Raw genomic sequence first — 23,571 nt, 5'->3', positions numbered from 1 at the left:
GAGTCTGAAGGGTAGAGGTTCAAGGAATGGTTAAAGAGTGGTGAGAGCTGAGGATGGAAATTTAGGATGAGATCGGGATAAAGTTCTGAGCACATGAGTGGCGTGATAGTGTGAATCTACCCAGTGACCCTTCAAGAGCCTGGAAATCTGCTTCCAAAAGGTCAAAAGCCTTGAAAACTTGGGGGGAGCAGTTCTATTTCTGCACATGTGAGTTGTCATGAGTCTGAATCTATTCGATGGCAACTAACAACAACGTGACAAAGTCAGATCTGGAATCCCTCAGGTCAGTGCTTCACAAGCTTTAATAGGCACATGAATTACCTAAGGGTCTTGTTAAGATGAGGATTCTGAGTCTGTAAGTTTAGGGTACAGCCCTGAGAGTCTGCATTTCTAACAGGCTCTCTGGTGATGCTGATGCTGCTGTTTTATACTTTGCATAACAAGGCCCTGAGAAAACAGCCTGCCAGCCATTCAAGGTCAGGGATTATGTTTTCTATTGTTTTGCTCCCACACAGTGTCTAGTGTGGTGATATATATTAAACAGGACCATCTATAAAATTACATGCTCTTGTTGCTGTTGTTGCTACCACTATTCATGCTTTCTCCTTCCTTTTAATGGGTCTTCTTGCCTCCCTCAAGACTTCCCCAACTCAACTGTAGAAAGTTGAGGCCCTCCAACACCATGGTGCATTAGCTCCCTGCATATCTATGCTGTAGCTCCATTTCTCTGCAGAAAGGGAGAAAAGGGCTGCAAAAAAAAAAAGCAACCTTATACTATTGGAGGTCTATGCAGATTCATTAGAGCTTTGGGGAAACCATCAGAAGTTGATTGTGCTTGAAGGGGTTGCTCATCTCCTCCCATTTCCTAATTTGATTTCACAGCTCTGCAATGAAGTCAAAATTAGAGCCACATTAAAGACAGAAAGAGGGAGGGAGAGAGAGAAAAAAAAATCACCACCTATCAAGTTCCAAAACTTGCAAGGTACCTTCTCTCTCAGCCTCACCAAAGGATCACCCTGTTCACTACAGTGAAGGTGACCCCAAATGAGATCACAGGCTGAAAATGAATGGCTTTCGCAGTTAACTCACAGAGCAGGATGAAGACTGATTGCTGAGAACTCTCACATTTGTGCTTAAGACGCTGTTGATGAAGGAGGTAGAAAGATTCTGGAAATCTGACTTGATCAGGGATCACCTTGTGAATAAGTGGGGGTTTTTTGATGATAAGTGAGGGGCACCAGAGGCATGACTCAAGATGTCCCACCTGAACACTTTGTCCTAGAGCTTAGACGCCCATGGTCAAAGACTTATTCCTCTAAATTCAGATGGTGCTCAGGTGCCTGGAACAGATGCTGTTGATTCTCTGCCCTCATCCTCCCAGGCATCTCTTCCTATATATTCAGGCCACTTACTGTGAACACCTGATCTGCTCTGCCTGAGGGATTTTATTCTGGCCATGGGAACATGTTCAGGCCTCAAACAAAATAAGCTGGAAGCACTTAAGAGTGCTCTGGGAAGCAACCTTCAACCAAATATGTTGGTAAATAATCTCCCAGCCTCTTCACCCTTCGCTTGGTATAGCACTGTGACATATTTTACCTTGTTCCCTAGTGTTCTCCAGCATGGAGTGTTGGCCACAATAACTTGCTTGATAATACACTTTATATTTATGTTCTTTCTTGCTCTGTCTCCATCTCCATTCCTATATTGGTGCTTCCTAAGATCAACTTCCAAATAAGCTTTGCTGTTTCCCAGTCACCACAAATTGATTTCGATTCATAGCAACCATATAGGACAGAGTAGAATTGGCCATGGAGTTTCCATGGCTGTAATCTGTAAGTATGGGCTCAAACTCTTTTAACCTTTCAGTTAGCAGTCAAGTTCTTAACCGATGAGCCACCATGACTCCTGTTGCTATTGTCTTCAGGTGCCGTCAAATTGAATATGACTCAGAGCAACCCTATGAACATCAAACTTGAGCCCTGAGATATTCATTGTGCGACACTATGATTACCCTCACCTCTCTTGGATCCTCATACATATTTTACTAGTTCTCTTTCAATGACCATTATTGTACATACACAAACTTTAAAGTAAATAGCACAACACAAGTCATTCCCTTCCACTCTCCAACACTCCTCGACAACACAGAAAACTGGCAGATAAATACTATACCCCTAATAGTACATTGTAAAAAACAAGCAAGTGAGCAGATATCAAACAGAGTCTGGTTGAGTCTACCGACTTCTCTGGGTGAGGTTGGCCCAGGCCCCAGTCACACCTGCCATTTGTCTGGGCACTCCTGGGCAAAAATGACATTTTAGCTGTCCCCAGTTATGCCTACCATCTGTCTGGGTGATGCTCTCAATTGAAGATGGCCTCAAATCAGCCCCTGACTGTGGCAGCCCCCTTGTGGCAAACCATCGAGTTTTCACTGGCTGATTTTTTTAAGTAGATATCCAGGTCTTTCTTCATTGTTGTTGTTGATTGCCACTGAGTCAAGCAAAACCCATAGCAACCCTTTGAACAAAAAACCTGAAGCCTTTCTATAACTATAATTTCTCAAAGTTCATAGAGTTTCCAAAGGCATGTTGTTTAGGAAGTAGATGCCACTCCTGCTTCCAAACCTCTCTTAAACTGGGAGCTCCACCAAACACTGTCCACCATGGATAATGGTTATTCTGGATTCTAATTGTATGCCTTCGGGATTGCAGCACAGCTTTTTACCACTAGGCCACCAGTGAGGGGAAGATTAGGTGTTGAGAGTGAAACATATGTCAGTTCGTCTGGAATTTATCTATGCTTGTGTTTTAATTGCAAACTGGGAAAGATTAATGGGCACCACCTAACAAGTAGGGTCTGAGCTTTGCCTTCTCTACTCTGGGCTTATAACCTTGAGCAGTTTGTTTTCTTTTCCTGTGTTCTGATGTCCTTGAACGTATTTGGAAATAATGGTAATATTCACTGAACCAGGCTGCACAGAGCCATGTAGGGGAGCTCTCAAGTCCTGCAGGCCTGTGTTAAAACCCAACCTTTGTCCTTGACTTTGTGCCAGTCACCTAACACCTCTGAAATGGTTTCTTTTTCTCTAAAATTGAGAAATAACATTCTCAATCAGTTTGAACCATATGAAATTGCCTATCTAGCTGATTGCTTGTAGGCTTACAGAAATGGAAATTTCTGTACTGATTCAACCTAAATGTTCCCTTACAGGCTATATGTGAAGGTTTACAATAGAATAAAACACATCTAGTACATGTTAGGTGCTGCCAGAACTATTATTATTGAAATAACATCTTTTGATGATTGAATCACAGAAGACGTGGAAGCCTACTCAATGTTGAGTGAGTAAGTACCTAGCATCCCTCTGGTGTGACCACCTTATGTTATTGCTGTGGGTCTTCGAGTTGGAACTGGCTCATAGCTATAGTATATGACCCTCCAACAATTTTTCAGAGGCTATAAATAGCATAGGAGGAGATTGCTCATCTTTCTCTCGCAGAGCTGCTGGTGGATTTGAACTGTGTGTCTCTTGAATTAGCAGCACAACTCCTTACTACTACTAAGCCAACAGAGCTCCCCCCACCTTGTAAACTCAACATTTGAGTAGTTTTCCCTAGCTAGTGGTGCAAATATTAAGTGCTGAACCAAATAACTCAAAGGTTGGCAGTTCACACTTACCCAAAGCCACTTTCGAAGTTAGGGCTGGCGACCTCCTTTGATAAGGCCAAAGCCTTGAAAACCCTTTGGAGTGCAGTTCTCCTTGTCCTGACCATTGACAAGAATCTAAACAAACAAGTTATTAACCAGTATACAATTTTTAAAATATTAGTATAAAACCCCCAAATCATCATTTATGCTTATAACTTAATTTTTATGTTTAGACACATTTGTTGTTATTGTTAGGTACCATCGAGTTGCTTGCGACTCATAGAGACCCTATGTACAAGAGCCCTAAACGCCATTCTATCCTGTGCCAAGCTCGCCATCTCAAACACACTCATTCCCACCACTCCACTCACGGAATCGATACATCTCATTGAAGGTCTTCCTTTCCTGTGCCGTCTCTCCACTCTCTCAAGCATGATGTCTCTCTCCAAGGTCCCTCCTTGCAACATGCCCAAAGTATGTCAGACGAAGCTTCAGAATCCTTGACTCCAAGGAGCACTCCGGCTTCACCCTTTCCTGGACAAACCTGTTTGTTCTCCTAGCAGTCCATGGTATATTCAACACTCTTCTCCAGCACCCCAGCTCAAAGGCATCAATTCTCCTTCTATCCTCCCTATTCACTGTCCAACTCTCTGATGCATAGCATGTAATTGTGAAGACTATAGTTTGAATCAGGCACACCTTAGTCTCCAGCCTGACATCGTTGCTTTTCAGTACACTTGAGAGGTCCCTCACAGCTGACTTTCCCAATTTCCTGATTTCCTGGCTGCTGTTACCAAGAGTGTTGACCGTGGAAAACCGTAAATGAAAACTGCTAACTATCTCATCTCTTCACCATCCATACTGATACTGCCAATTGGCCCAGTGGTGAGAATCTTTGTCTTCTTGACACTGAGCCTCAATCCATATTGGAGGCTGCAGTCCTTGACCTTCTGCAGCAAATGGTTCAGGTCCTCCTCAGTTTCCAGCAAGCAGGGTTGTGTCATCAGCCTAATGCAGGTTGTTGATGACTCTTCCACCAATCCTGATGCCACATTCCTCCTCGTACAGCCCAGCATCTGGGATGATCTGTTCTGCATACAGATTGAAAAGGTATGGAGACAAAATACATCCCTGACAGACCCCCTTCTTGATTTTGAACCATCCAGTGTCTCCCTGCTCTGTTCTGACGACTGCCTCTTGGTCCAAGTATAGGTTTCGCATTAGCACAATCAAATGTTCTGGTATTTCCATTCTTGTGATCCACACAGTCAAAAGCCTTTGCATACACATTTTATAAAATTATGCATGCATTAAAAAATAATCTAAACAGTCAAAATCACTGAACAGCAAGACTCTAGAGCTTTGCCTGTTTATACGTTCCTTGCAGAATACAAGTCTTTGTTTATTTTACCGAATATGATATGTAACCTTTGCAAATAGAAGAATATGAAATGATTTCCATTTCCAACTTCTCTGTGTGTGTGTGTGTGTGTGTGCACACGCACACACACGTGCTCACATGTGTTTGTGAGAGTAAGAATGAAATGCTTAGGTTGAAAAAATGAAGGAGAGAATATGGCAAAATTAACTTGATCGTTTTGAGAAACAGCAGTTGAAAACATATTTGCTATTATACATGCCAAGTGTTGTGCACCAGTATGTATGGCATCTGTCTGCTCACTAATTCTTTCATTATTATTACCCACTGAAAGGGCAGGCGGGAGAGAATTCCAGGCAATCTCCCTCAGTGTGGGTTAGTTAGTAGATTTCATAGAGCCCTCAAAGCTTCCCCAAGCATGCTCTGTGAGCATTTGGCTTGCTAATCTTGTTGACATGACAGAAAAAAAAATAATAGCTAATGGCCTTAATTTACTTATACCTGACAGCTAACCAATTCATTCCATCTTAAACAGTTACTCATCTGATTCCCTTCCTCTTCTCTCTGTCACACACATACACACCCACACCTCCACATAAATACAAACACGCACTTTTCTTTTCCAAAGCTGTCAGTCACAGCTCTGTGTGTTTGTGTGCACACACGTGTGTGTGTGTGCCTATTAAGTTGGAAAGTCCTGATGGTTCCAACTGCTACCGCACATTGTCTCCAGGACAGGTAGCAGTCTGAGTAAGGCAGGCAGAGAATATGGGAAGGGTACCAGGTACTGTTACTTCGGGATCCAAGATTGTAGAGAGCACCTGGTGAGGGATTTGGTAAGAAGCAATTTGAAATGTGCTACACCTCTTTCTTTCCCTTCCTGATTTGTGTTGCCTGTGTTAACTCTTTGAGTATGGACCCAGGGCTGGATATATATGAACAGAAAAAGTACAGAAGCAGCTGCTGTCACAGCATCAAATCAAATTGAACTGCTCTCTATCTGTCTGTGTGTGTGTGATGGTTTTGTATTTTGAAGGAGTGGATTAATGGCTAAATGGCTGTTCCATGTTTTAAAGGGCCAGCTGTTCAGAGGTTTATATTACAAGATTTATCTCTTGGAAAGGTTTGGGTTTGGTTCGTTGTGTTTTGTGTTGTTTTTTTTGTTGTTGTTGTTTCCCCCCCCATTTACTTCTTGCCCCCAGTAGCAGGCTTATTGTTCTGGGAGAAGGAAAACCTTGTCTAGGTGGTAGAGAAGCATCCAAGTTACAGAACCTTAACCCTTATTGCGAAGCAAATGCCTGACTCAAGCCTCCATCCATAGGCTTTTGTGAAACGTCTTCTATTTCTCATATTACCTAGATAATCTGGATTATCCTCAAGATTCCAGAGCTTTCCCCCCTCGGGCTACTGTTAAATAAGGACTCTTTCTTATTTATAAGGAACCCTGGTAGTGTGATTACTGGGCACTCAGTAACTGAAAGGTTGGCAGTTCTAGCTTATGAAAATGATTCTGCAGAAAAAAGCTCTGTCTCCTCCCATGAAGATCACTGTGTGAGCCATAGAGTTGATTCTTATGATTGTTGTTAGGCATAGAATTGGCATTGACTTATAGCTGACCCTCCAGTGGGTTTTCAGAGGCTGGAAATAGCACAGGGGAGATTGCCCATCTTTTTCCCATGAAGCAGCTGGTAGATTTGAGCTGCATGCCTAAGGGTTGGCAGCACAACTCCTTACAATTAAGCCAGCAGAGCTCAAATGGATTCTAACTCATAGCAATTCTATAGGACTGAGTAGAATTGCCCAGGAAGCCAAATGGAGGCAATCCTATTTTGTTACATTGAGTCATTATGTAGTGGTAAGAAGCTGCACTGTAATCCTGAAGGCAAGTGGTTTGAATTCACCAGCTGCTGTGCAGGAGAATGAAGGGCAATCTCCTTCTGTGCAATGAACTGCTTCTGAAAACCCATTGGAGGGTCAGTTGTGGATAGGTTCTGACTTGATAATGTACAACAACAACAACAACATTATCTGTATTTGTATTATTTATACCTTTGCGTACTCTGGCTTCTTTTATTTGGCTTGGAACAGTCTTTATTTTAAGCATCACTGACTTTGCTCCTCACTCCCCTCCACTCCATCTAGCTGTCCTTGCTTCTGCCCTCTGCCTCTTATTTCCCTCCCTGGCCCAGAACCTTCCACCTCTACCTCCTAAAGGCCTTTGTCTGCCCTTTGGATAGAAACAAGAAACTCCTTCCAACAAAAACCTTCCCCCACTCAGTCCTCTGAACACCAAAATCACAAGGAATCCCCTGAGGAGAAGCCATGAATATGTACAAGTCTCTGTTCTCTGTACCTCTGTAGTTTCTCTTATGCCCAGCTCCTGCTGTTTAATGAAAGAAGATTAATTCTTTGTATTTCTTGCCTTAATCTACCTACAGCTCTTGCTCCAACTTGAGAGTAGTGTCTCCAGGACACTCCAGGATTGCTGGGCTGCAGGCAGAGGGGCAGCTGCAAAACAACTGGAACAAATCAAATCAAGGCCAAATATTAACTGCCTCTGGCAACTTCTCTTGAGCCTCTCTCCCAGGCTCCAGAAACGCAAAAGATTCAGGTCATAAAACATATACTCTCAGACCCACAAATCATTGTTTCTAACCAAAGGGACACCCCCAACCCAGTTAAGGTCTTCCTAGACATGCATCAGTCATTGGCAAGGTTCTCCTCACCCACTCTACTACAAGGAGACTGCATTTCGACATGCAGCTGGAGAGGTATCCAAGCAAGTGTTCCTAGAGATTCTAGGAAACCTTGGGTTTTGTACCAGAAATTATGGGCCACCCAAAATTGCGGACAACTAACCTGAAAGAGCTTTCAGAAACCACAGGTCAAGAGATCCTTGCTGTGAGCAAATACAGTCTGAGTCCTGACCTGCCTACCTGTGTCCCCAGAGGATTTTTCATTGTGATTTGAGTGAAAGTTTACAGGGCAACTTCATTTTCTATTCAATCGTTCATATTCATTGTGTTTCATAGCATTTATTAGAATATTTATATTCTGACTGCAATCTTCCTTCTTACCTTTTATTCTTTCCCCCCCATCCATCTCTTTTTTCAATCTCTGAACCATCATTGCCCTCTTGATCTTGTGTCATTGATTGTTCTAAGGAGTGAATACCTCCCTGGTATTCTAGTTCACCTTGTAGGTTTTGGCTACGGTGTGGCTGAATGTTGAACCACAGAGGTGTGTTAAGAGTTATAGTCTGTGGGTTCTACTAGTTTCTACCACCACAGCAAAACTGACCATTTTTATATTTTGGAATTTTGTTCTACATTTTCCATTTTTTCTGTTTAGGATCTTTTAGAGCTGGGAATGATCTAGTTCTTCTAGTCTTAGGGTGGTAGAGTATAAGGTTTGCATGATGCACCTGATCCAGGCCATAGTCTTTGCAATTATTTGCTATGCATCAGAAAGCTGGACAAAGACTAGGGATTATAGAAGGAGAATTGGTGCCTTTGAGCTGTGGTGCTGGAGAAGAGTATTGAATATACCAGGAACTTCTAGGAGAAAAAACAGGTCTCTGGTGACACCAGAGACCTTTCTTGGAGGCAAGGATTCTGAAGCTTCGTCTGACATACTTTGGACATGTTACAAGGCGGGACCAGTCCTTGGAGATGGACATCATGCTTGGGAGGGTGGAGGGAGAGCGCAGGAGGGGAAGACCCTATATGAGGTGTATTGATTCAGTGACTGTGGTAATAGGGGTAGGTGTGTCAGAGACAATAAGGTTGGCACAGAATAAAGCAGAATTTAGGGCCGTTATACATAGAGTTGCTATGAATCGCAGGTGACTCAACAGCACGTATCAACAACAACAAAATGATACATTAGTTCTTTGGATTAATTCTTTTGCTTGTATTCCTTCTTTCTTCAGTCTCCTAGGAGAAGCTATGTAGAACTTGTTCTTCTTAGAGGCTGATCTTTTTCTTTTTAATAAAAATCTGTATTCAAAAGGCCCTGTACAAAGACACAATAAAAGACCTAAAGAAATGGGGGGAAAGTATATTTCTGTTCCTGTCTCAGTTCTGATTTCTTTGGGATATATTTCTAATAATGAAATGACTGGGTTACATGGGATTTCTACATTCAACATTTTAAGGAAATGCCAAAATTCTTTTCAGAGTAGTTGTTGTTGTTGTTGTGATGAGCCATTGAGTCACCTGCAACTCATAGTGACCCTATGTACAACAGCCCTAAACCCTGCTCTATCCCTTGCCAATCTTACTGTCTCTGACATGCCTATCCGCATTTATCCCAGTGACGGAATCAATCCATTTCATTGAGGGTCTTCTCTCCTGTACTCTCCCTCCACCCTCCCAAGCATGATAGCCCTCTCCAAGGACTGGTCCCTCCTTGCAACATGTTCAAAGTATATCAGACAAAGCTTCAGAATCCTTGCCTCCAAGGAGCAGCCTGGCTTCATCCTCTCCAGGATTAACTTGTTTGTCCTCCTAGTAGTCCATGGTATGTTCAATATTCTTCTCCAGCACCAAAGCTCAAAGGCATCAGCTTTCGTTCTATCATCCCTAGTCATAGTCCAGCTCTCTGAATCATAGCACGTAATGGCAAAGTAATAGCAAGTAATGGCCTGTATCAGGCTCACCTTAGTCTCCAGACAGACATCATTGCTCCTCAGTACCTTGGAAAGGTCTCTGACAGCAGACTTTCCCAATACAATTAATCTTTCCATTTCCTAACTGCTACAATCAAGAGTGTTGGTTGTAGAGCCAAGCAAACTAAAGCTTTCAACAATCTCAATCTCTTCACCATCTATCATGATGCTGCCATTTGTCCCAGTGGTAAGAATCTTAGTTTTCTTGATGTTGAGCTTCAATCCATATTGAAGGCTGCAATCCTTGACCTTCTTTAGCAAGTGCTTCAGGTCCTCCTCTGTTTCAGCAAGCAGCATTGTTGATAAGTCTACCTCCAATCCTGATGCAACACTTCTCCTTAGAGAGCCCAGTCTCCCAGATAATCTGTTCTGCATATAGATTGAAAAGATATGGAGATAGGACACATTCCTTGCGTACACCTTTCCCAATTTTGAACCATGCAGTGTTTCCTTGCTCTGTTCTAATGACAGCCTCCTTGTCCAAGTATAAGTTTCACATAAGCACAATCAAATGTTCTGGGATTCCCATTCCTCTCAAAGTCAACCACAGTTTGTCCTTTCAGAGTAGTTGTACTATTTTCAATGTCACCAGCATTGAGAGTTCCAATCCCTCCACTACTTCTCCAACATTTATTGTTTGCTTTGCTGTTAAACTTTGCTACTCCTATTGTTGTAAGATGGTATCTCATTGTTTTGATTTGCAGCTCTCTAATTGCTAGTGATTGTGAACATTTCTTTATGTGTTTGTTGGACATCTGAATGTCTTCCTTTGTGAAGAGTCTTTTCTTATCTTTTGTCCATTTTTTAATTGAATTATCACTCTTTTTCTTGTGGAAATCCTGTAGTATTATGTAAACTTTGGTTATAAGATTTTGTAAAATACCATGTAAAATAGGAGAGACTATAGAGATTATTATAGTGAGTGAAATAACTCAGTCACATACAGGCAAATGCTACATATGACCACTATTGTGAAAATAGGGTAACAGAGCAAGATATATATAAATGTTCAAAATGGGAAGGGGGTAAAGGAAGAAGAAGAAGAAGAAGAAGAAGAAGAAGAAAAAGGAGGAGGAGGAGGAGGGGAAATCACTAGGATGGCACAGGCTAGTGGATGAAGGAGGAGTTCTTAAGGAATAGAAAAGATTCTATGAGGACTTGAAGAGAAGGGATAATAATAGATATAGATCTAAAGTAAGTAATTATATAAAAGACATAAATATAATCATATGAATGATGATGTAAAACAAGTTATATCAATGACTGTAAGCAATCTAATTTTAAAAGAGTTTTAAAAAGACCATTAAGAAAGATATATTTCATTAGGAAAATTTCCTTTACTGTACTAAATAGCAAGCACATCAGTTTAAAGACTAAGGTACACTTGGTGCAAGCCATCTTCTTTTCCATTGTATGTGAAAGTTGGACAATGAATAAGGAAGAATGATGAATTAAGACTTCTGAATTGTGGAATTGGCAGGGTATTGGTTATATTGTCAAAAGAACAAACAAATCTGTTTGAAAGTACAGCCAGAGTGCTCCTTAGACACAAGGATAGTGAAAATTCATCTCACACACGTTGAGCATGTTATCAGGAGGGGCCAGTCCTTAGAAAAATACACTGTACTGGGAAAACCAAAGAGCCAGCAAAAGAGAAGAAGACTGAATGAGACGGATTGATGCTGTGACTGCAAGAATTGGCTTAAGCATGGCAGAAATGGTGGGGATCATGTAGGACTGGGAAAGATTTTGATTTGTAGTTAATATAATTGCTATTGTTATTGCTGTTCATTGCTGTTGAGTTGAAATCAACTACTAGCTCACTTGCCAGCAGCAGGTTTTTAAGGCCTGTACATAGGGTCGCTATGAGTCGCAAGAGACTCAACGACACATAACAACAACAACAAATCGTACAGGAGGAGATTGCCTATCTTTCTCCCTCAGAGTATCGGATAGATTTCAACCATCTGCTTTTGGGTTGGCAACATAATTCCTTACAGCTAGTCCATGCCTCTTTACTGCAGAGGGCCAAGGACAGCAGTCTTCAATATGGATTGAACCTTAACATAAAAAAAAAAACAAAAACAAACAAAAAAACAAAGATTCTTACCACTGAGACAATTGACAGCACCATGATAGACGGAGAGGAGATTGTTAACAATTTGGCCCACAATCTCTTGGTATCAGCAGTAAGGAAATTAAAAGATGGATTGCACCATGAAATCTGCTTTTGTGGACCTCTCCAGAGTGCTAAAGAGCAACAATGTCAATCTGGAGATTGACTGATCCAGGCTATGGTTTTTGCCATTACTTGCTACATATCAGAAAGCTGGATGATGAATGAAGATGACAGAGGAAGAATTGAAACCTTTGCATTGTGGTGCTGTACAAAAGTATTGAACCAAGAGAGCAAGCTTGTCTGTCCAGGAGAGGATAAAAACAAGTTGCTTCTTGAAGGCAAGGATTTTGAAGCTCAATTTCACATACTGTGGACATGTGGGCAGAAGGGACCAGTCCTTGGAAAAATGACATCATGCTTGGGAAGGTCAAGGAACAGTGCACAAGAGGAAGAACCTGGATGAGATGGATTGACATTGTAACTAGGGTAATGGGTATAGATGTGTCAGCAACAGTCAACTCAATGGTACCTATGAACAACAAGTCCTTAATAATAAAAGAAAGAAAACTATTCCCAAATGAGGTTACATTCATAGATGTAAAGGTTAGTACTTATAAAACATATTTTGGGGAAGCATTATTTAATCTACTTAATAAAAGAATGATCTTTTGAACTTCATAAAAATATACATGGTATTAGTATCTTTATTTTGCTGATAAGAAAATTAGTGATTAGAAAGATTAAGTTACTAAACAATCACACATCCAGTGATGATGACGGAGCTAAGAATTTCAGCTCCAGCCAGCTGAAGTTCTAGGTCAAAAAGCCACAGCTAGCCAGAGCAACTAACTTTTCACTAAAGGGATCATTAATGTTTCTAAGCTCTGTGGCAAGGAGCATAGGAGGCTGTTTACAAACCCCAAATCAAAAAGAACAACAAAAGCAAAACCAAATAAAATGAGTGTGTTCCCATGGATCTGCTTCTGATTTAGACTGAGTGACTCCTTAGGATAAAGCCGAAATGCCTCATATTGTTTCTCAGGTTGTAATCTTACTGGTGAAGACCAAAGACCGCAGGATTCAGTATGGATCATATCTTAATATAAAGAAAACAATAAATAACATCACGATCAATAGAGAATAGATAGCAAGGATTTGCCTTTCCTTGGATCCCTTCACAATGGCCATCCATGAAAAGGACAGTTAAGAAATCAAATTATTCATTGCACTGAGCAAATCTCCCAAAAACCTCTCTAAAGTGTTAAAAAGCAAAGACACTATTTTGAGGACTAATGTGCTCCTGATTCAAGTAATGATATCTTCAGGCACAGAAGAAAATTGGACAGTGAATAAAGATGGAAGAATTGATTCCTTTGAATCATTGTGTATTGAATGGACTTTTAGAAGAAAAAATGAAACTGTCTTGAAAGAAATATAACCAGGATGTTCCTTAAAAGTGAGGACAGCGAGATATTGTCTCATGCACTTTGGACATGCTAATCAAAATGTACTCGTCTGGCGAAGGACCTCTTGTTTGATAGAGAAGACATCCTGTTTCTTTCATCCTCAGAGGAAAAAAAAAGAGCAAGACTCTGTAAGATGGACTGAGACAGTGGCTGTAACTTTGGGTTCAAACATAGCAATGATTGTGAGGGTAGTACAGTACTGGCCAGTGTTTTGCTTTGTCATATGTTGAGACTCTATAAGTCAGGAACTACCTTGATGGCAGCTAACAACAAAAACAACAATCTTTTCCGAAATAGACTACCGTATTTTTCTCCTGTGGAGCAGTTGTTGGTTTCAACCTACTGGATGACAGCTTAACTACTCTTTGCTAAATAAAAGCAAAAGGAAATGGTATCCCCATGTTGGATCATTAAGCACACTGGGAGAAGAACCTGACAGTGCTGATAACCACTTAGTGCTGATAGTCACTCATCAGTGACCCATGGGAAATGGCTTCTCTGCCTAGGCACCAGCCATCTGGTGTAGCGTTTTGGTACTCCAATTAGACATTGGTGGTACCCAGTTGAAGCCAGGGTATCTCTGGCAGGCCTGGGTTAGCAACAACTGTGTCTTTGGCAGAAACTGGGGTTGGATGAACCATTTTGGCTTTGTCACGAGATGAGAGATTGTTGAAGCAGCTGCAGGGGAGGGGGTGACGATGCATTGGATTGCCAAGAGCATGAGTCTGCTGAACATAGTGATGGCACCAAGAGCCATTTGGGAGGAATCGGAGGGGCTCCTGGTCCCTTCAGAGTGAATGAGACTAGAGCCAGAGATACTTGGCTTTTTATGGTTGTGACTGTTTTTATTTGCTTACTCTCAGAAAACTCAGATTGCAGAAAATTTCAGAGGCAATCACAAATTCAGGTGTTGACCAAGCAGTAGCCCCAAGAAAAAAAGAAAAAAAGAAACAAACTCTGCCTCCAGAAACATCTTCCCTTCAATATCCATCCCTCCTGGAACTCCCACCACATAATTCATTTTCAGGGTTAATACATATAAGAGCCTAGTTTATTGTTGTAACAGCCTAGTTTATTATTTTCATATTCATTATAATTAATAACAACCATAACCAACATTTATATCACTCAGTCATTGCCACTGAGTTGGAACTGACTCATAACTAACTCTCCAGCACATTTACAAAACTGTAAATTGCATGGGAGGAGACTGTGTATTTCCCTCCCTTGGAACCAACAGTAGATCTGAACCTCCAGAAAGGCATGGCATTTAAATTAGCAATGCAACTCTCTAAGGACTATACCATAAGAGCTCCAATATTTATACTAGAGGTTTAAATTCAAATTTATATATCAGCCACTAATGCCTAAAATGGAAGAATTAAAAATTTTACCAACTTCTGCAATCTGAAATTGATCAAAGACACAATCAAGATGCATGGGTAATTATTAGTGATTAGAATACAAAAGTTAGGGAAAAAAGGACAAGAATCAGCAACTGAAAAATACAAACTTGGTGATATAAACTATGTTGGCAATTATTTGATAGAAGTTTTCAAAATCAATGAATTACTTATTGCAAATATATATATTTTAAAAATTTTATTGGGAAAAACATGTTGGGGATACAAGGAGGTGTCTTTGGCTCTCGGCTTGGGGTGAGCCGTCTTCGGCCCTCAGCTTGGGGTGAGCAAGTATAATTTTTAATGTCGACTTTGAAAATGGGATACAGAGGCATCAAATTGACTACATTTGTTGAAAGACATAATGGGAAAAGTCAATATTATTTGTGAGCTCAAGACCAGAGGCTGACTGTGGAACAGACCATCAATTACTCATATGAGAGTTCAAGTTGAAGAAAATTCAAACATATCCACAGATATCAAATCATGACCTTGATATATGCCACCTGAATTTAAAGACCATCTTATGAAAAAAAAATAAAATAAAAAAATAAAGACCATCTTATAAGTAAGCTTGATACATTGAACACTTATGACTGAAGACCAGGTGAGTTGTGAGATAATAATAAGGACATCATACATGATGAAAGTAAAAAGCCATTAAAAAGACAAGAAAGAAATAAATTTAAAAACTAAGATGTCTGAAGAGATTGAAATTTGTTCTTGAAATGTAATAAGTAAAAGAGAATGAAAGAATAAAGAAAAAGAGTTGAACAGGAGATTTCAGAAAGTGATTTAAAAATAAGTATTGTAATTAAATGTACAATGATCTGAAGTTATAAAGACAATAAGGAAAACAAGCTTGGGATTTTGTAAGCTGAAAGAACGGAAGGATAAATTCCAATTGCAAATTGAAGGATTCATTGAGCAGAATATTGAAAGACATAGGTAGCAAGACAAACAAACAAAAATAATGGAAGTATGAGAACTTTTTTTTTTTTGAGAACTTCTAATAAGATGCTAGAGTAAGCAGAGAGGCCATCCAGACTCTCTACAACAAAGACACAAGAAATCAATTTAGACAGATACAGATGATTTCTCTGGGACTCTGAGTTTCAAGGAAAAGAGTCGTGTACCAACCTAAAGAAAACACTGAGTTAAAAGTGTGAACAAGGAAAAATGTAGCAATGGATCATCAGCTGGCCTGACACAGTGAAGAAGTGTTGAATTTTTACAGGCAGTATTCCAATCTGTACAACAATCTGATAATATGCTCCACTCATCTAAGACTTGGTTACACAGGAACTAAGATGATCTTGAATCTATTCCGTCTGAATTTTAAGATCATCTTAGGAATAGTTTTGAGTCATTGAACACCAATGAGTTGGGGGATGATATCAAGGATATCATCCATGAAGAGAGCAAAAGGTCATTACAAGACAGAGGAGAAAGAAAAAACTGAAATGGTTGTCAGAAGAGACTCAGGAATTTGAACTAGAGAGTCAATAAGGCAAAGCAAAGGAAAAAACATGCCAAAGTAAAAGAGCTGAATAGGTTTCAAAGGAAAGCTTGAGAGGACAAAGAAAATTGTTATAATGGAATATGTAGAGAACTGGAATTGGAGAACAAAAGGAAAGAACTCACTCTGCATTTCTCAAATTGAGAGAACTGAAAAACAAATTTAAACCTCAAGTAACAATATTGAAAGATCCGATGGGCAATATATTGAATGACCCAGAAAACATCAAAAGAAGATGGAGGAAATACACAGAAACACTGTACCAAAAAGAAATGACTGACACTGAAAATTTTCAGTAAATATCATATGAGCTGGAGCCAATGATAATGAAGGAAGAAGTGGAAACTGCACTGAAGGCATTGGCAAAAAATAAGACCACAGGAATCACTGTAATACCAATTGACTTGTTTCAATTACCAGATGCAGCCCTGGATGCATTCACCAATCTATGCCAGGAAATTTGGAAGACACCTGTCTGGTCAACAGATTGGAAGAGGTTCATATTTGTTCCCATTCCCAAGAAAAGTGATCCAACAGAATGTGAAAACTACCAAACAATATAATATCACGTCCAAGCAAAATACTGCTTAAAATCATTCTGAAATGGCTAGAACAGCACATAGTTAGGGAACTGCCAGAATTCAAGCAGGATTTAGAAGAGGCCATGGCACCAGAGATATCATTGCTGATGTCAGATGGATTTTGGCTTAAAGTAAAGAATATCAGAAGAATGTCTATTTGTTCTTTATTGACTGTTGTTGTTGATAGTCTTCAAGTCGAGAATGACTAATAGCAACCCTATGAACAAAAGGCCTGAAGCCCCTCTAAAACTATTGACATTTATAAAAATTCATAGTTTCCAGAAGTATTTGATTGTGTGGATCATTACAAGTTGTGGCTGACATTGAGAAGAATGGGAATCCCAGAGCACATAAGTGTGCTCATGTGAAACCTATACCTGGACCAGGAGGCTTTTGTGAAAACAGAGCAGAAGAACACTTGTTATGTGTCGTTGAGCCAACTGAGACTCATAGCGACCTTATGTACAACAGCCCTAAACCCTGCTCTATCCTGTACCAACTTTATTGTATCTGACACACCTACACCTACCCCATTACCCCAGTTACTGAATCAATCCATCTCATCCAGGATCTTCCTCTCCTGTGCTGTACTTGCACCCTCTCAAGCATGACATCCCTCTCCAAGGACTGATCCCACCTTGCAATGTGTCTAAAGTACGTCAGATGAAGCTTCAAAATCCTTGTCTCCAAGGAGAAGCCTGGTCTCAACCTCTCTAGGATGAACCTGTTTATTCTCTTAACAGTCCATCGTATAATCAATAGCCTTGTCCAACACTACAGCTCAAAGGCATGAATTCTCCTTCTGTTATCCCTAGTCATTGTCCAGCTTTCTAATGCATAGGAAATGATTGCCAAGATCATGGCCTGTATCAGGCACACCTTAGTCTCCAAACTGACGTCATTGCTCCTCAGTACATTGGAAAGGTCTCTGACAGCAGGCTTTCCTAATGCAATTCATCTTTTAATTTCCTGGCTGCTGGTACCAAGAGTGTTGATTGTGGAACCAAGTAAACTAAAGCTGTTAACAATCTCAATCTCTTCAACATCTATCATGATGCTGCCAAATGACCACTGCGTGGTTTAAATAAGGAAAGGAGTGTGTCGGGGTGTATTCTCTCTCCATACCTATTCAATCTGTCTAAGAAGCTGGACTTTATCAAGTTGGTTGTGGAATCAGGATCGGCGGGAGACTCACCAATAACTTGGGTCATATAGATGACACAAGTTTGCTAGCTGGAGGTGAAGAGAACTTGAAGCACTTGTTGCAGAAGATCAAGAAATACGGCCTTCAGTATGGTTTGCATCTGAATGTCAAGAAAACAAAGATTCTTACCACTGGACCAATAGGTAACGTTATGATGGATGGAGAAGAGATTGAAACTGTCAACAACTTCATCTTATTTGGATCCATAATTTACACCCTTAATACCAGCAGTCAGGAAATCAGGAGACACATAGTCCTGGAAAAGTCTGCAGTTAAGGATCTCTCCAAATCTTTGAGTAATGATGGCAGTTTGAGGACTAAGGTGTGTCTGATACAGGCCATGGTCTTTCTGATAACTTGTCTATGCTTCTGACAGCTGGACAATGAATAAGGATGAGAGAAGATTTGTGAACTGCCAAAAGAACAAACAGATATGTCTTGGAGAGGAAGCAACCCAAGTGCTATTTGGAGGCAAGGATGGATGAGGCTTCTCCTCATATACTTCAGGCATGTAGATAGGAGGGGCTATTCCTTGGAGAGGGACATCAGGCTTGGAAAGGTGGAGGGTCAGCAAAGAAGAGGAAGACCCTCAATCAGGTGGATTGACATGGTGACTACCACAATGGGCTCCAGTGTGTCAGGAAGTGTGAAGATAGCACAGGACAGGACAGGGTTTAGATATGTTTATCATAGGGTTGCTATGAATCATACTCGACTCGATGGTACCTAACAACAACATCCAGGACTGTGTGAGTGTCTACACGGGTTACTGACAATCAAAATGGTGCTCTGTAACTTTTTCTCCTACTCCCTCTCAGTGACCAGAGGTGTCGCCATCCCCAGGTCTCCACGATGTATAGACTGGTGACACATTCTCTTCCCCTAGCATGGTTCCTACTCTGCCTGAGTGGAATCAGGTGCTGGATGCATACTACCTCACATTTCGGAAACACATACCCTTAGGCTCCTCGGGCCAGTGTGCAGGTCTAAAGCTGAAATCCTACCTGACTTCTCGACTGGCAGATCTAATTCCAGAACCAGGTACTCTGCTTTCAAGCCCTGAAAGAATTGCTTTTGGGATCAAGTACTATACCTCATGCTACTTTTTTGGCTATCGAGGGCACTTGAATGCCCTGTCTCGCTAGTTTTCTCCTTTTGATTTCTTTCTCTCATTTAATTTCCCTCTTACATTTTTTCAAATTGATACGTGAGGGTTTAGTTCAAAATACCAGTAAAACTTCATTTAAAAAATTAGATGGCATTCCAAGTTTACTTTGGTATATAATACAAGTTTCTGTGATAACAATCTTCTTGTTTTAATTAATTTGCTATTTTCTTTTTTCCTCCCTTAGAATTATATAAAATTTTACAAATAATTGTGAACTTTTCTTAATGGTTAATTAAGAAACTGCCCATTCTTGTTCAATCTTAGCATTGATTGCTAATATTTGAACCCACTGTTGTTCTTTCTGTATTAATCCATATTATTAGAGGCTTTCCTTTTCATCACTGACTTTCTAATTTTTATTGTGATCTCATTGAAAGTTTACAGAAAGGTTGGGTTTTCATTCATTCACTGTTCTTTGTTTCCCCTTGTTTTTCTCTACTATTATGTTTCTTTTTCTCCCATGACTACTTTTACCTTTTTTTCTTTCTTTTCTATTTTTACAGTCTTTGTTTTTCTTTTATTTGTAATTTTTTTCATTATTTTCTCTTGTTATTATTATTTCCCCCATCATTTCACTTAGTATTTTCACATTTATTTGTATTTCTTTCATTCTCTCCTGTGTTTTAGGTTTTTGTTTGTTTGATTTTATTTTGTGGCAGAGGTTACAGGCAGGAGTCAGTAACTATACTCACACTGCTCAGCCACATCTATCTTTTGCAGCCCCACCCTCTGGGTGAAGACCACCACCCATTCCTTTATTACTTGATCAACAATAGACAGTAGCCAACCCACCTTCACCTGCTTTACACAAACAACAAACAGTTCCGTCCACACACTCCCATCCTCTAGCAAACCAAGCAGAAAACACGTGGTGAGCGTGTAAATTGTGCCAAACTAGCAAGCACACAGTCGTGAGATCAGGAGACATATTGCATTGGGCAAATTCACTCTCTAGTGGTCTCTCCAAAATATTTAAGAGCAATGATGTCAGTTTGAAGGCTAAGGTGCACCTGATCCAGACACTGGTCTTTCCGATAACTTGCTCTATATCTGAGAGCTGGACAATGAATAAGGATGACAGAAGAATTGATGCCTTTGAGTTGCAGTGTTGGAGAAAAGTGCTGGGTATCACATAAACTGCCAAAAGAATAAACAGATATGTCTTAGAGAAGGTGCAACCAGAGTGTTCAAAGATGACAAAACTTCATCTTATATACTTTGGGCATGTTGCTAGGAGAGGCTATTCCTTGGAGAAGGTGGAAAGATGGCAAAAGATAGGGAGGGAGACCTTCAACCAGGTGCATTGATGTAGTGACTGTGGAAATAGGCTTGAGTTGTGTCAGAGATTTTGAGGATGGCATAGGATAGGACAGGTTTCTGGTCACTTGTTCATTGAGTTGTACTCGACTCAATGTCTCCTAACAATGACAATAGCAGCAGACTATCACTTGTTTCACATGCTTCACACTCTCATATATATCAAAACAAGAAAACCTAGGCAAAACAGAAGACAACTTATAATTTCTGCTCAAACTAGGAGAAAAACACAGAATAGCCTAAACAAGAATTTAAAATACAGAGGCAGAAAATATTTATAAAGAAGAAATTGCAATGATTTTGCAAATTATTACCTAACTTGGTAGGGACGGAAGAGCATTATGCTAGGTGAACTAACTCAGTCCCACGAGGACAGATATTGTATAAAACCATTATTGTAGAATCAGTATGAGGATCCAAGGGAAGGGGAGGGTAGAAGCAGAGGGATGAGGAGAGGGGGGAAGAGGAATTAATCATGGGGTTGTATAATTTGATGAGTGGAGGGTGAGGGAAATTGGAAGAATCTGGTCTGCAAATCAATGCATTCAAATTTTGTAAATAAATGACTACAATAATAATTTTTAAAAAAGAAATTGCATTGAAGCTATGTAATAAAGATTTCAAATGTTACTTGAGTGCTTCTGATAGATTGGGAAGAATTTTAAGGAAATGACCAGCAAAATCAATAAAAGTACAGATAAAATGTTAGGGGGCATAAAAGTAAAAAAAACCAAAAAACAAATGGACAAAAACAGTGGAAAATCATAAAACATATACAGGCAACAAATATAGATTTAGAAGTTTAAAACTCAGATTTTAGAAATAGATACTGCATCCAACTCACAAAAGAGTAGAACTGAATCAATGGAAAACAACATTAACACAGTTGAAGACAAATCACATATTAATCTTTAAGAGGAACAATGAGAAAGGAAGGAAAAAAATGAAGACAACCTAAGAGTTATGTGACACAGCAGCAAGATTAATAACTCATGTTTGACTAGAATTCCAGAATTTTAAGATTCGCTTTTACTTGGAATATTAAAAAAAAACACCCAAACAAACAACCCCTCAAATTCCTTGCCTCCAATTCCGTTACAACTCATAACAATCATCCATTGGATTCCCACAATGAGAGAAGACTTCACATCTTTCTTCTGTGGTAGACAGACAACCTTACTTACTATGGACCTACATTTAAATATTTGGTAGGTAATGTTTTTTTAGGATCAGTAGATGGTAAGGATCTGCTCTGCAATCCCAAGGGCATGTGCTTCTACTGTGCTCCACAGTATAAGGATGGGCAATCTTCTCCTGAGCAATTTATGCCTCTGAAAGCCCACTAGAGGGTCACCTATGGGCCGGTTCTGACTTAATGTTACACAGCAACAACAGATGATAGCTGAGACATGCATACATTAGAATTAGTTGTTGTTTTTATAATATTCTAATTTATTTGGCAATTCTTCATTCTCATATGATTCCAGTGAAGATGAATCATTGGGAAAGATTCTTGAAAGATTTAGAGGTTAGAAGAAAAATTACATAAATAAATGGTAACAATGCAGAGTATACCAAAAATAATTAGTCAATGTTCATTCATTTCAGAAGGGAGTATATGATTAAGAACTGATGGTAGATACTTAAAGAAGAAATCCAAGCAGTACTGAGGCATTGGCAAAAAAGTTTTCAGGAACTGACAGACTTACAATTGAGATGATGTTTTAACAAGGGAATGCAATGATGGAAGAACTCTCTCAATTATTTTTTTCCCAAGAAATTTTGAAGAGAGTTTCCAGTGATTTTAAAGGAAGAGATCTATAGCTATGCTCATTCCAAAGAAATGTGATTCAGCAGAATGTAGAGATTATCAAACAATATCATTAATATTATATACAAGTAAAATTTTCCTTAAGATTATTTTTTTAAGTTTCAGCAATACCTTGACAGAGAACTGCCAAAAATTCAAGCTGAATTCAGAAGAGAATCTGAAAGAAGGGATATCATTTCTGATGTCAGATTGATCTTGGCCTAAAGCAGAGAACACCAGAAAGATGTTTAGCTGTGTTTTATTCAAAACATTTAACTGTGTGGATCACAACAAATTATGGCTAACATTGAGAAGAATGGTAATCCCAGAACATTTAATTGTGCTCATGCTGAACTTATACATAGATCAAGAAGCTGTTGTCGAGCAGTGCAAAGGAACAATGCATGATTTAAAATCAAGAAAGGTGTGCTACACCCTTTCTCCATACCTATTCAGTCTGCATGGGCTCTATTCTTTCTCTATACCTATTCAGTCTGCATGAACTGTATCCTTTCTCCATATCTATTCAATCTGTATTCTGAGGAGATAATAAGAGAAGCTGGACTACATGAAAAAGAACATGGTATCAGGATCAGAAGAACACTTATTAACAGTCTGTAGATATGCAGATGGCATAACCTAAGAAAATTGGAAGCACTTACTGATGAAGATCAAAGACTACAGTGTGGATTACATCTCAACATAAAAAAAACAAAAGTCCTCATCAATGAGCCGGTAAGCAACATTATGATAAACAGAGAAAAAATTGACGTTGTCAAGGATTTCTTTTTACTTTGATTAACACCCATGGAAGCTGCAATCGAGAAATCAAAGGACATATTGCATTGGGTAAATTTGCTTGCAAAAAACCTGTTTAAAATGTTCAAAAGCAAGATATTCCTTTGAGAATTAAGGTACCCCCAACTCAAGCCATAGTCGTTTTGTCTCCATATGAAAACTGGTTAGTGAATAAGGAAGACTTACAAAGAATTGATATTTTTTATTTATAATGTTGGACTACACCCATGGACTATCTGAAGAATAAACAAATTTACCATGGAAGATATGCACTAAAAATGCTCATTGGAAGGGAGGATGCCAAGACTTTGTATCATATATTTGGGACATATTAGGAGGATATCCCTAGAGAAGGATATTGTTCCAATACTTAGAGAAGGATACCATGCTTGGTAACATGTTGTTGTTGTTGTTGTTATGTGCCGTCGAGTCACCTGCAACTCATAGCGACCCTATGTACAACAGCCCTAAACTCCGCTCTGTCCTGT

Source organism: Elephantulus edwardii, unplaced genomic scaffold (genome assembly GCF_000299155.1).
Source record: "Elephantulus edwardii isolate Elephantulus edwardi_28Jun2011 unplaced genomic scaffold, EleEdw1.0 scaffold00210, whole genome shotgun sequence".
Classification (NCBI taxonomy): domain Eukaryota; kingdom Metazoa; phylum Chordata; class Mammalia; order Macroscelidea; family Macroscelididae; genus Elephantulus; species Elephantulus edwardii.
This window is presented reverse-complemented; position numbering follows the sequence as displayed.